This window comes from Mus caroli, unplaced genomic scaffold (genome assembly GCF_978045245.1).
Source record: "Mus caroli unplaced genomic scaffold, Mus_caroli_1 scaffold_3, whole genome shotgun sequence".
Lineage (NCBI taxonomy): Eukaryota > Metazoa > Chordata > Mammalia > Rodentia > Muridae > Mus > Mus caroli.
In genome coordinates this window covers 46918574-46933399 of record NW_028227258.1, presented here as the reverse complement: position 1 = coordinate 46933399, position 14826 = coordinate 46918574, and positions in this window count along the sequence as shown.

Sequence of the window (14826 nt, the reverse complement as noted above, 5' to 3'; positions counted from 1 at the left end):
GTTCCTGGCCTGCCATTCTGCCCATGCTGTCAAAATTGTCCCTCATACACACGATACTGGTGGATCCAGGCTTTGAGTCTTGTGTGGGGCACTTAACTAGCTAACTATATTCTAACCTCCATTGCTTAGACTGTAAGGTACAAAACTGAGAAGATAGTACCTTTGCATTTAATGCTCAAATTACAGTAGAAGCATGTTAGAAAAAAGGGGAAACGTAACCTTTCACTCTCTAGTCTTTCTACCTAGACACTTAATATGGATTTTGTAGAATCATTTTTGTTTTAAAGATGGTCTCCTTTGCAAGCGCCTCATATTACATTTATTTATTTATTGTGTGTTTGGGAGAACATGAGTAGACATGCCACAGTCCATATGTAGAGGTTAGAGTACAACTTGTAGAGTCCATTTTCTTCTACCATTTGATTCTAAGACAGTGAATTGAACTCAAGTCAACAGGTTTGAGAGCAACTGCCTTTATATGCTGAAACATCCTGCTGATCCAAACTTTTCACTTTGCAATGCCTCAACTCTAAAATCTGTTTCAGAGATCACATAAAACCCTATTCCAAAATCAGCATTTATCACTTCATTGGCAAACGTAGCACATCATGCTTCTAGACAGATCTTTCATTATTATTATTATTATTATTATCATTATTATATATTTTCTTTATTTATATTTCAAATGCTGTACCGAAAGTTCCCTATACAACCCCCCCCAGCTGTTCCCGTACCTACCCACTCCCACTTCTTGGCCCTGACATTCCCCTGTACTGGGGCATATAATGTTTGCAATACCAAGGGGCCTCTCTTCCCAATGATGGCCGACTAGGCCATCTGCTACATATGCAGCTAGAGACACGAGCTCTGGGGGTACTGGTTAGTTTGTACTGTTGGGGTTGCAGACCCCTTCAGCTCTTGGGTACTTTCTCTAGATCCTCCATTGGGGGCCCTGTGTTCCCTCCAATAGATGACTGTGAGCATCCACTTCTGTATTTGCCAGGCACTGGCCTTGCCTCACAAGAGACAGCTATATCAGGGTCCTTTCAGCAAAAACTTGCTGGCATATGCAATAGTATCTGGGTTTGGTGGCTGATTATGGGTTGGATCCCCGGGTGAGGTACTCTCTGGATGGTCCATCCTTTTGTCTTAGCTCCAGACATTTCTAGATATATCTAATAATTTAGATTTACAGATTCAAGAGTTCAGGAAGAATAGCGTAAGGACATCAGTATCTGCTAAGATTAGAAGCCAAAACTTCCAGAAGTTTTTCTGAAAGAATAATCCCCCTAGTGTCCCATCTGCTGTTTCCTCCAAGGATTGTGTGATGGCAGCTAGATCCTCAGTGTAGCAGTGGTGAGGGATAAGACATTTAAGAGGTTGAGCCTATGAGAAGTAGATGAGGCCGTGGACCCCCTATGTCTTGAATAGATTAATGTCTCCCAATAGAACCAGGCTTCTTAGGTTTAAATGAAATGTACCTATTACAAAATGAGTAGACTTCCTCACCTTCTTGTTTTCTGTCTTGTCATAGGCTCATTCTGTTCCTTATTTAGATGCAACACGTTTCCTTTCATTTCATTTCAATGTTGTAATATAACCAAAGAATCCTTAAAAGAACTCTGTGCACAATGCTACTTGAAACTTGCAGTAGTCAGAATTGTAAACTATGAACTTTATATCAATTTTTCTTCAAAAATAATTCACTTTAGACATTTTGCTATCTACTTATCATAATTTTAAGTAAATTGATATGGGGAGACTCAACCTAGTATGATTGGTAGTATTCACTAAGCAGGGTGTCTTTTACTATATAAGAATACAGAAATCAAGGTTTAAAAAGAGAGAAAGCATTCCTTCAGTCTCTGCTCCACACTTTGAATCTGTAACTCCTTCCATTGGTGTTTTGTTCCTGCTTCTAAGAAGGATCGAAGTATCCACACTTTGGTGTTCCTTCTTCTTGAGTTTCAGGTTGTTTGTTAATTGTAGCTTGGGTATTCCAAGCTTCTGGGCTAATATCCACTTATCAGTGATTGCATATCATGTGAGTTCTTTTCTGAATGGGTTACCTCACTCAGGATGATATCCTCTAGGTCTATCCATTTGCCTAAGAATATCATGAATTCATTGTTTTCATAGCTGAGAAGTACTTCATTGTGTAAATGAATTGTATTTTCTTTATTCATTCTTTGGTTGAAGAACATCTGGGTTGTTTTCAGTTTCTGACTATTACAAATAAATCTGCTATGAACATAGTTGAGCAAGTGTGCTTGTTGCATGGTGAACATTTTTCTATATATGCCCAGGAGTGGTATAGCTGGGTCCTTGGGTAGTACTATGTCCAATTTTCTGAAGACCACCAAACAGATTTTCAGAGAGGATATACCAGCTTGTAATCCCACCAGCAATTGAGGAGTATTCCTCTTTCTCCACATCCTCACCAGCATCTGCTCTCACCTGAGTTTTTGTTCTTAGCCATTCTGGCTGGTGTGAGGTGGATTCTCAGGGTTGTTTTGATTTGCATTTCCTTGATGACTAAAGATTTTGAACATTTTTTAGGTGCTTCTCAGCCATTTGGTATTCCTCAGTTGAGAATTCTTTGTTTAGCTCTGTACCCCATTTTTTATTAGTGTTATTTGGTTCTCTGAAATCTAACTTCTTGAGTTCTTTGTATATATTGGATATTAGCCCTCTTTCAGATGTAGGATTGGTAAAGATCTTTCCCAATCTGTTGGTGACCTTTTTGTCTTATTGACAGTGTCCTTTGCCTTACAGAAGCTCTGCAATTTTTATGAGGTCCCATTTGTCAATTCTTGGTCTTACAACACAAGCCATTGGTCTCACCTAGGGATGCATCCCATATACAATCACCAAACCCAGACACTGTTGTGTATGCCAACAAGTGCTTCCTGACAGAAGCCTGATATAGCTCTCTCTTGAAAGGCTCTGCCAGTACCTGCCAAATACAGAAGTGGATGCTCAACAGCCATCCATTGAACTGAGCATAGCTTCCCCAATGAAGGAGCTAGAGAAGGAGTTTACAGCCCCATAGGAGGAACAACAATATGAATTAACCAGTACCCCACCCCACCCCCAGAGCTCCCAGGGACTAAACCACCAATCAAAGTGTACACACAATAGGACTCATGGCTCCAGCTGCATATGTAGCAGAGTATGGCCTACTCAGACATCAATGGAAGGAGAGGCCCTTGTGGGAAGCCGTCCCTATCAATCTGCAATCACCATTATAAGATGGTGCAGGTTTCTGCTGTGCCTATGTGGCCTAACTGGTAAACAAGCAATATGCGCATGTGCAAGAGTGTGTTCGCGCCAAGTCACTGCACATCCCGGGGTATGCTGAGAGCGCAGCCAATCAGGTGTGGACACGTCGCACTGAGGTGTATATAAGCAGTGCCTTTTTGGGCCTCGGGGTCTTCGTCTTCATGCTGAAGCTAGCATAATAAAGAATTGCTGCAGAAGGATCCGGTTGTTCATGTGTGTGTTCTTGCTGGCGAGACAATAGCGCACGAGAGGCCCTTAGTACTGTGAAGGCTCTATGCCCCAGTGTAGGGGAATGCCAGGGATAGGACATGGGAGTGGGTGGGTTGGTGACCAAGGGAAAGAGGGAGAGGATAGGGTGAGGGTGTTTTTCAGAGGGGGAAGCAGAAAAGGGGATAACATTTGAAATGTAAATAAAGAAAATATTCAATTAAATAATGAAATAAAATAAAATAGTAAGCAAGTGAACATTAGTGTGTTCATTCCTCTTTGCTCTTCATTACAGATGTGTTATTTGAAATTTCATGAGAAGCTTATTGAAAATGAGAGACTATAACCTAGATATATGAGCTAAAGGTAACCACATTCCCTTTTTGTCAAGATTGTTTCATAGCAAAAGAAATAACATTGGACCAATGTATTTTTGAAATTCATAAATCTTCAAAATTGATATAATCTATGAATATAATTTATTTTACCAATATACACTTTAAAACATTGATTAGATTTATATTTATTGAAGTATCATTATCTTATAGCACTTGCTAATATGTGCATATGCCTGCCATAGTTTAAACTTAAAGAGTTTTGAGTTTAATTAGTTCTCCGTTATTAAAATTAACCTATCTGTTAAAGTCAAAAATGAAAATTTGAACCGAATAATCCTACTGAAGGGTCTTGATTTCTCACTTGAAAACAGGCATACTTTTAGTAGGGGTAAATGATTATTTTTGTAGAACATATAATAGGCAAAATTGAAATGATGAAATTGGTTAAATTCATAAAATACATATATCATGTCTTTATTAGACATTTAATTTTTTCACTTGATTTTCACAGAAAATATTCTATGTTGCCATTTCATTATGTAGAAAAAAATTAAGTAATCTACTTCAGTTTTAACTGTATACTCCAGAAGCAAAAGGATAAATTATCTAGGTCATACAAATAAATAATTTATTATAAGCCAGTTAATTATAGAGGGCAACACATGACTTCTCTGAAGCCATTGCCTGGTTTATCTGATTCATCTCCTAAGTGAACTTGACTCCTCTCAGCTCCTGAAGTTTATTGCCTCATTAGTCATAGTGAAATATGAAAATTGCTAGAAATCACCTCTTAATCTCTAATTGTTCTAATTGAAAAATATTTCTGAACCATATTAAGTGGACTTTTTAAAATGTTTGCATTAGAAATTTCCTGATTAAATTCTTTATTTTGTAAAATCTTGAGTTAAGATTTCTATCAGTATATAACTTTATGGTAGACTAACATGGAATAGAAAAAAGTGTTTATCATATATAGCCATTATTATTTTTAGCATGAAATTTCCCTGCCATATGTTTATAAAATTTTTAGTATTCTGGCATCATTATATTAGTGCTTTTAACAGAAATGGATTTACATCATTTCCCCAGTCCTACCCTCTACCAAGTCCCTTCCTTAAAACAATCTAATGTCCTCCACTCTAAAGGATACCCATTTTTCTTTAATTATATTTGTTATTAGAGTATAGGCATAAATATATGTTATAAATTATAAATTATATTATATAATTATATAATATATTATAAATTATATAATTTTCATGTATATATATATACATGTGAGTGTGTTTTTATTAGTGTGTATAAACTCTACATTTAACCTATAACCTATAATAACCTATAATGGGATCCATCCATGGAAGAGGATTCTCACCCTTCTTCCAGTAGTCATTAGTTTCCTGTAGTTCTTTGTCTAAGGATAAGAAAGAGCGAAAATATTTCCCCTTCTGAATTAACATGCCCACTGATATTAATACTCCTCAAGTCTCTGGATGGTCTCTCTTTCAGTCTTTGATCCATACTTTGTCTCCGTATTTGTTCCTGTTAGTATTTTGTTCCCCTTTCTAAGAACTGAAGTAACTAGACTTTGATCTTCCTTCTTGAGCTTCATGTGGTCTGTGAATTATATCTTAGATATTCCACTTTTGGGCTAATATCTATTTATCAGTGAGTTCATGCCATGTGTGTTCTTTTATGATTGGGTTACCTCACAGAGGATGATATTTTCTAGTTCCATCCATTTGCCTAAGAATTTCATGAATTCATTGCTTTTAATAGCTGAGTAACACTCCATTGTATAAATGTACCACATTTTCTGTATCTGTTGAGGGACATCACGGTTGTCTCCAGCTTCTAGCTATTATAAATAAGGCTGCTATGAACATAGTGGAGCATGTGTCCTTGATCCAACCCATAAATAGTCACCAAATGGAGACACTATTTTGGATGCCAAGAATTGCATAGCTCAGATGCCTGATATAACTGTCTCCTGGGTGGCTCTGCCAGAGCCTTACCAATACAAACGTAGATGCTCACAGCCAACCATTGAACTGATCACAGAGTCCCCAAGGGAGGATTCAAGAGAAAGGACTGGGAGCTGAAGGGGTTTGCAATCCCATAAGAAGAACAACAATATCAATCAACCAAAGCTTCTAGGGTCTAAACCACCAACCAAGGAGTACACATGGAGAGACCCATGGCTCCAGCTATATACGTAGCAGAGGATGGCCTTGTCAGGCATCAGTGGGAGAATAGGCTCTTGGACCTGTGAAGGTTCAATGCCCCAGTGTAGGGGAATTCGAGGGTGGGAAGGAAGAATTGGGTGGATGGATAGGGGCACACCGTCATAGAAGCATGAGGAGGGGGTATGGGATAGGGGATTTCTGGGGAGTGAAATCGGGAAAAGGGATAACATTTGAAATGTAAATTAAGAAATTAGCCAATAAAAAATAATACTCAAGTCTAATTTATACAACCATTTTTAGGAGAGACTGTATCACAGCAGATTTCCTGGTATGTTGGCTCTTTCAGTATTTATACCCTTTTCCATGTTTCCTCAGACCTCATGAGTAGACCAAAAAGCCAATTAGACTACTGTAATTACCAACATGTAATTGTCATTTCTTGCAACTTTATGAATATTTTGCCAGGTTGGCAATTGCTTTGGTTCATAAGTATTGTGGTTCCCTGGGCCTATTTGTTTCCCTCACATGGCAGTTTATACATTATTTTCTAAGAACATGAAAGCTAGACCACAAGAAAGAGACTTTTATGCCATTCTCAATTCTACTCATCTGACTCACATGTCCTAAGTATGTGGTGGCTTCAGCAACAGAGGGTGGCCTCAACCCTGTGATTCAATAAAGCATATATAAGTAAACTATATTGTTTTAGGGGTCCCTTGGACTACCATGACCAACTCTTCTAAAGAAGTTTTGAAAATCTTTACTGGGATTTTAATCCAGATGGGAAGTTTTATTGACTCCTGTGGCTTAAGTTTCTTCAGAACTAATGCCAGTAACTGACAACTGGGACCTCATAAAACTAATGAAGCTTTTGTACAACTAAGGAAACAATTCGTTGAGTGAAAAAGAAATTCACGGAATGAGCAAGAATATTTGTAGCTATACATCAGACAAAGGATTTCTACCAATAATATATAAATAACAAGAAATAAGTGTCAAGCAAACAAATGATCACCTCCAAAAATGGGCTGAGGATCTAAACATAAAGTTTTCAATAGAAGACTGCCTAAGTAGTATCTCAAAGGTGTTCCTCATCCTTAGTTATCAGAGAAATGTTAATTAAAACATCTTTGAGGTTTACTCGGTTCCCAATCTCAAAGTCCGTGTCAAGAAAACAATGGGCAATAAATTATAACTAGGTTGTAGAGAAAGAGAAACACTTGGTGTGGACAGAAATTGGTTCAGTAGCTCTGGGAATCTGTATGGAGGATCTTTAAAAATCTAAAAACAGATCTTCAATATAAGTCACTAATTGGCATATGCCTAAAGGTCTTGACATTCTACTCCAAAGATGCTTGCTCATTGTCACCATATTCACAATATTGAGAAATGGAAATAAATCTAATGTCCTTCAACAGATAAGTGGATGAGAAAAATGTGGAACACAAAGGAGTACTATACACAATGAAATATTATTCAGCTACATGAAAAGGGAAATCATAAACTTTGCAGTTAATTAAATAGACTTGGAAAAAAATATTGTGTGAGATAACAGAGATCCACAAATACAGACTCCACATACTATATCTCATCTGGGATTCCTAGGTCCACTTTTTCAGATGTGGGTAGACAACATGGAGTAATCCCAGTAATCACAAAAGTATAAATGGAGCATTGGTAGGGGGTTGGGAGGGTAATAGCCAGATACCAGTGGTGCGAAGCAGGAAATGAACTTACAAGTAGAGGCTTCAACTTGGAAAGTTGAAGGAAACCTACACCAAAGGAAGAGGGACTCAAACAACAAAAAGGTTCTATGATAAAGCCTTAATGCATCATATCACTTCATATTTACGTAAGATTAGTCAATAGATAAATAGATAGATTATAGATAGATAGACAGATAGATAGATACATAGATACGTAGATATGTAGATAGTAGGTAAGTAGATAGGTGAATAGACTGATAACAATAAAGCTATGTACAATTGATTTTTAATCAAAGGTAAAATCATAAAGGTAGTATTATCTTCTCTTGTTGTTTGTATTAAATTACAAATTAACAATTAATTTTAAAGCTTTCATTTTTGTAAATAAAAAGTTTTTTAATATATTTGCAAAATATGATGACTTTGTTTTATTCTAATTGGCTAGGTATGTTTTCTAAGTTCCAAATCAATATACTAATATAAAAACATATTTTCAAGTCTTTGTACAGCAAAAAAGAAAACCATATAAATCATTAAATACTTTGGGTTTTGTTTTGTTTTTTGTTTTATCTCCCAGAGATGATATTATAAATATAAAAACTGAAGTGCATTTACACTAGTAAGCATAATGTCCAATGGTCAAGTAATCACAGTTTAATTTGCTATGTAGGAAGTAGTTATGTTTCACATAATATTAAAGAAAAAAGAACTGATATTAATCATTAAGCAATGTAGCTATGCTTAACATTGTCTTAAAATGTATAATAGTGCATATACTTTGTATAATTGTATAGCTTTTTTAAAATAAATTCAATTTTAAATATAAATTTTTCAAAGATTCTCTTTTAAGAGCTTTATGGTGAACTTTTCCAAACGTTTCTTTTCTTTTTTTTAATTAGATATTTTCTTCATTTACATTTCAAATGCTATCCCAAAATTCCCCTATACCCTCAGCCTGCCCTGCTCCCCTACACACTCACGCCCACTTCTTGGCCCTGGTGTTCCCCTGTACTGTGGCATATAAAGTTTGCTAGACCAAAGGGTCTCTTACAAATGATGGCTGACTAGGCCATCTTCTGCTACATATGCAGCTAGAGACGAGCTCTGGGGGGTACTGATTATTTCGTATTGTTGCTCCACCTATAGGGTTGCACACCCCTTCAGCTCTTGGGTACTTTCTCTAGCTCCTATATTGGGGGCCCTGTTTTCCATTCTAAAGATGACTGTGAACATCCACTTCTGTATTTGCCAGGCACTGGCAAAGCCTCACAGGAGACAGCTATATCAGGGTCCTTTCAGCAAAATCTTGCTGGCATATGCAATAGTGTCTGCTTTTGGTGGCTGATTATGGGATGGACCCCCAGGTGGGGCAATCTCGGCATGGTGCATCCATTCATCTTAGCTCCAAACTTTCTCTCTGCAACTCCTTCCATGGATATTTTAATCCCTATTCTATGGAGGAATGAAGTGTCCACGCATAGGTCTTCCTTATTGATTGTCTTGTGTTTTGGAAGTTGTATCTTGGGTATTCTAGGTTTCTGGGCTAATATCCACTTATCAGTGAGTGCATATCAAGTGACTTCTTTTGTGATTGAGTTACCTCACTCAGGATGATATCCTCCAGATACATCCAATTGCCCAAGAATTTCATAAATTCATTGTTTTTAATAGCTGAGTAGTACTTCATTGTGTTAATGGACCACATTTTCTGTATCCATTCCTCTGTTGAGGGACATCTGGGTTCTTTCCAAATTCTGGCTATTATAAATAGGGCTACTATGAACATAGTGGAGCATGTGTCTTTATTACCAGTTGGAACATCTTCTGGGTATATGCCAAGGAGAGATATTGCTGGATCTACCAATAGTACTATTTCCAGTTTTCTGAGGAACCACCAGACTGATTTCCAGAGTGGTTGTACCAGCTTTCCATCCCACCAGCAATGGAAGAGCGTTCCTCTTTCTCCACATCCTTGCCAACATCTGCTGTCACCTGAAATTTTAATCCTAGCCATTCTGACTGGTGTGAGGTATCAGGGTTGTTTTGATTTGCATCCCCCTGATGATTAAGGATGTTTAACATTTTTTCAAGTGGTTCTAAGCCCTTCTGTATTCCTCAATTGAGAATTCTTTGTTTAGCTCTGTACCCCATTTTTATGGGGTTATTTGAATTTCTGGAGTTCAGCTTCTTGAGTTCTTTGTATATAATGGATATTAGTCCCCTATCAGATTTAGGATTGGTAAAAATTCTTTCCCAATCTGTTGGTGGCCTTTTTGTCTTATTGACAGTATCTTTTGCTGTACAGAAACTTTGCAATTTTATGAGGTCCCATTTGTCTATTCTTGATCTTACAGCACGGGCCATTGCTGTTCTGTTTAGGAAATTTTCCCCTGTGCCCATATCTTTGGGGGTTTTCCCCACTTTCTCCTTTATAAATTTCAGTGTCACTGGTTTTATGTGCAGTTCCTTGATCCACTTAGACTTGACCATATTACAAGGAGATAAGAATGGATCAATTCCCATTCTTAAACATGATAGCTGCCAGTTGTGCCAGCATCATTTGTTGAAAATGCTGTCCTTTTTCCACTGGATGGTTTTAGCTCCCTTGTCAGAGATCAAGTGACCATAGGTGTGTGGGTTCATTTCTGGGTCTTCAGTTCTATTCCATTGATCTACCTGTCTGCTGCAGTACCAGTACCATGCAGTTGTTTTTTTGTTTGTTTGTTTTGTTTTTTTCACAATTACTCTGTAATACAGCTTGAGGTAAGGCATGGTAATTCCCCCAGAGGTTCATTTATTGTTGAGAATAGTTTTTACTATCCTAGGTTTTTTATTATTCCAGATGAATTTGCAAATTGCCCTTTCTAACTCAGTGAAAAATTGAGTTGGAATTTTGATGGGGATTGCATTGAATCTGTAGATTGTTTTCGGCAGGATAGCCATCTTTACTATATTAATCCTGCCAATCCATGAGCATGCGAGATCTTTCCATCTTCTGAGAGCTTCTTAAATTTCATTCTTCAGAGACTTGAAGTTCTTATCATACAGATTTTTCACTTCCTTAGTTAGAGTCACATTAAGGTATTTTATATTACTTGTGACTATTGTGAAGGGTGTTGTTTCCCTAATTTCTTTTTCAATCTGTTTATCCTTTGTGTAGAGAAAGGCCATTGATTTGTTTGAGTTAATTTTATATCCAGCTACTGCACTGAAGCTGTTTATCAGGTTTAGGAATTCTTTGGTGGAATTTTTAGGGTCATTTATATATACTATCATATCATCTGCAAATAGTGACATTTTGACTTCTTCCTTTCCAATTTGTATCCCCTTGATCTAATTTTGTTGTCGAATTGCTCTGGCTAGGACTGCAAGTATTATATTGAATAGTAGCCAGCCTTGTCTACTCCTTGATTTTAGTGGGATTGCTTCCAACTTCTCTCTATTTACTTTGATGTTGGCTACTGGTTTGTTGTATATTAGTATTATTTTATTTAGGTATGGGTCTTGAATTCCTGATCTTTCCATGACTTTTATCGTGAAGGGGTGTTGGATTTTTTTCAAATGCTTTCTCAGCATCTAATGAGATGATCATGTGGTTGTTTTGTCTTTGAGTTCGTTTATATAGTGGATTACATTGATAGATTCCTATATATTAAACCATCCCTGCATCCCTGGGATGAAGTCTACTTGGTAATGATTGATGGTCGCTGTGATGTGTTCTTGGATTCGGTTTGCAAGGATTTTCTTGAGTATTTTTGCATTGATATTCATAAGGTAAATTGGTCTGTAGTTGTCTTTCTTTGTTGAATCTTTGTGTGGTTTGGGTATCAAAGTAACTGTGGCTTCATATAATGAATTGGGTAGAGTACCTTCTGTTTCTATTTTGTGGAATAGTTTGAGGAGATTTGAAATTAGGTCTTCATTGAAGGTCTGATAGAACTCTGCACTATACCTATCCGTTCCTGGGCTTTTTTTTTTTTTTTTTTTTTTTTTTTTTTTTTTTTTTTGGTTGGAAGACTATTAATGACTGCTTCTATTTCTTTAGGGGAAATGGGACTGTTTAGATCGTTAATCCTATCCTGATTTAACTTTTGTACCTGGTATCGATCTAGGAAGTTGTCCATTTCATCCAAGTTTTCCAGTTTTGTTGAATATAGCATTTTGTAGTCGGATCTGATGATATTTTGGATTTCCTCAGGATCTGTTGTTATGTCTCCCTTTTCATTTCTGATTTTGTTAATTAGGATACTTCCTCTGTGCCCTCTAATGAGTCTGGCTAAGAGTTTATCTATTTTGTTGATTTTCTCAAAGACCCAGCTCCTGGTTTGGTTGATTCTTTGAATAGTTCTTTTTGTTTCCACTTGGTTGATTTCAGCCCTGAGTTTGATTATTTTCTGCTGTCTAATCTTCTTGGGTGAATTTCCTTCCTTTAGTACTAGAGCTTCTAGGTGTGCTGTCAGACTGCTAGTGTATGCTCTCTCTAGTTTCTTTTTGAAGGCACTCAGAGCTATGTGTTTTCATCTTAGGACTGCTTTTATTGTGTCCCATAAATTTGGGTATGTTGTGGCTTCATTTTCATTAAATTCTAAAACGTCTTTAATTTCTTTCTTCATTTCTTCCTTGACCAAGGTATCATTGAGGAGAGTGCTGTTCAGTTTCCATGTGAATGTTGGCTTTCTATTATTTATGCTGTTATTGAAGATCAGCATTAGTCCGTGGTGATCTGATAGGATGCATAGGATAATTTCAATATTTTTGTATCTGTTGAGGCCTGTTTTGTGAATGATTTTATGGTCTTTTTTGGAGCAGATACCATGAGGTGCTGAGAAGTTATATCCTTTTGTTTTAGTTTAAAATGTTCTGTAGATATCTGTTAAATCCATTGGTTTTATAACTTCTGTTAGTGTCCATCTGTCTCTGTTTAGTTTCTCTTTCCAGAACTTGTCCATTGGTGAGAGTGAGGTGTTGAAGTCTCCCACTATTATTGTGTAAGGTGCAATGTGTGCTTTGAGCTTTACTAAAGTTTCTTTAATGAATGTGGCTGCCCTTGCATTTGGAGCATAGATATTTAGAACTGAGAGTTCATCTTGTTAGATTTTATCTTTGATGAGTATGAAGTGCCCCTCCCTGTCTTTTTTGATAACTTTGGTTTGAAAGTCAATTTTATTCGATAGAAGAATGGCTACTCCAGCTTGTTTCTTTGGAACATTTGCTTGAAAATTATTTTCCAACCTTTTACTCTGAGATGGTGGCTCTCTTTATCCCTGAGATGGGTTTCCTGTAAACAGGAAAATGTTGGGTCATGTTTGTGTAGCCAGTCTGTTAGTCTATGTCTTTTTATTGGGGAATTGAGTCCATCGATGTTAAGAGAAATCAATGAAAAGTAATTGTTGCTTCCTGTCATTTTGTTGTTAAAGTTGTGAATTTGTTCTTGTGTCTGTCTTCTTTTAGTTTTGTTAAAGGATTACTTTCTTGCTTTTTCTGGGGTGAAGTTTCCATCTTTGAGTTGGGGTTTTCCCTTTATTATCCTTTGAAGGGTTGGATTGGTGGAAGGATATTGTGTGAATTTGGTTTTGTCATGGAATACCTTGGTTTCTCCATCTATGGAAATTGAGAGTTTTGCTGGGTATAGTAGCCTGGGCTGGCATTTGTGTTCCCTTAGTGTCTGTATAACATCTGTCCAGGATCTTCTGGCTTTCATAGTCTCTGGAGAGAGGTCTGGAGTATTTCCAATATGCCTGCCTTTGTATGTTACTTGACCTTTTTCCCTTACTGCTTTTAATATCCTGTCTTTATTTAGTTCATTTGTTGTTCTGATTTTTATGTGTTGGGAGGAATTTCTTTTCTGGTCTAGTCTATTTGGAGTTCTATAGGCTTGTATGTTCATGGAGGTTAGGTTAGGTATGTTCCCTTTTAGGTACGGGAAGTTTTCTTCTATAATTTTGTTGAAGATATTTGACGGCTCTTTAAGTTGAAAATCTTTATTCTCATCTACTCCTATTATCCATATTTTTGGCCTTCTCATTGTTCCCTGGATTTTCTGAATGTTTTGAATTAGGATCTTTTTGCATTTTTCATTTTCTTTGATTGTTGTGTCCATGTTCCCTATGGAATCTTCTGCATCTCAGATTCTCTCTTCTATCTCTTGTATTCTGTTGCTGATGCTCACATCTAAGGTTCCTGCTTTTTTTCCTAGGGTTTCTATCTCCAGAGTTGTCTTCTTTTGGGATTTTTTCATTGTTACTACTTCCATTTTTATATCTGAATGGTTTTGTTCAATTCCATTGCCTGTTTGGTTGTGTTTTCCTGTAATTCCTTAAGGGATTTTTGTGTTTCTTCTACCTGTTTAGCATCGTTTTCCTGTAGTTCTTTAAGGACTTTTACCTTTTTAGCAGTGTTCTCCTGTAATTCCTTGAGGGATTTTTGTGTTTACTCTTTAAGGACTTCTAGTTGTTTAGCAGTATTGTCCTGTAATTCCTTGAGGGATTTTTGTGCTTCCTCTTTAAGGGCTTCTACCTGTTTAACAGTGTTCTCCTATAATTCCTTGAGGGATTTTTGTGTTTCCTCTTTAAGGGCTTCTACTTGTTTAGCAGTATTCTCCTGTAATTCCTTGAGGGATTTTTGTGCTTCCTCTTTAAGGGCTTCTACCTGTTTAATAGTGATCTCCTGTATTTCTTTAAGTGAGTTATTAATGTCCTTCTTAAAATCTTCTACCACTAACATGAGATATGATTTTAAATCTGTGTCTTGCTTTTCGGGTGTTTTGGAGTATCCAGGACTTGTTGTGGTGGGTGTACTGGGTTCTGATGATTCCCAGTGTTCTTGGTTTCTATTAGTAAGATTCTTACATTTGCCTTTCGCCATCTGGAAATCTCTGGTGTTAACGTTCAAGCTGTCTCTGGTTGGAGCTTGATCCTCCTGTGATTCTGTTAGCCTCTGTCAGCACTCCTGGGAGTCCAACTCTCACCTGAGTTCCAGTGGTCAGAGCACTCTCTGCAGGCAAGCTCTCTTCTTTCAGGGCAGGTGTCCAGCAGTCTGGAGCTCTGATCTACCTTCTGAGTTCTGGGGTAAGAACCTTCCCTATAGGCCTACTCTCCTCTGGCAAGGAAT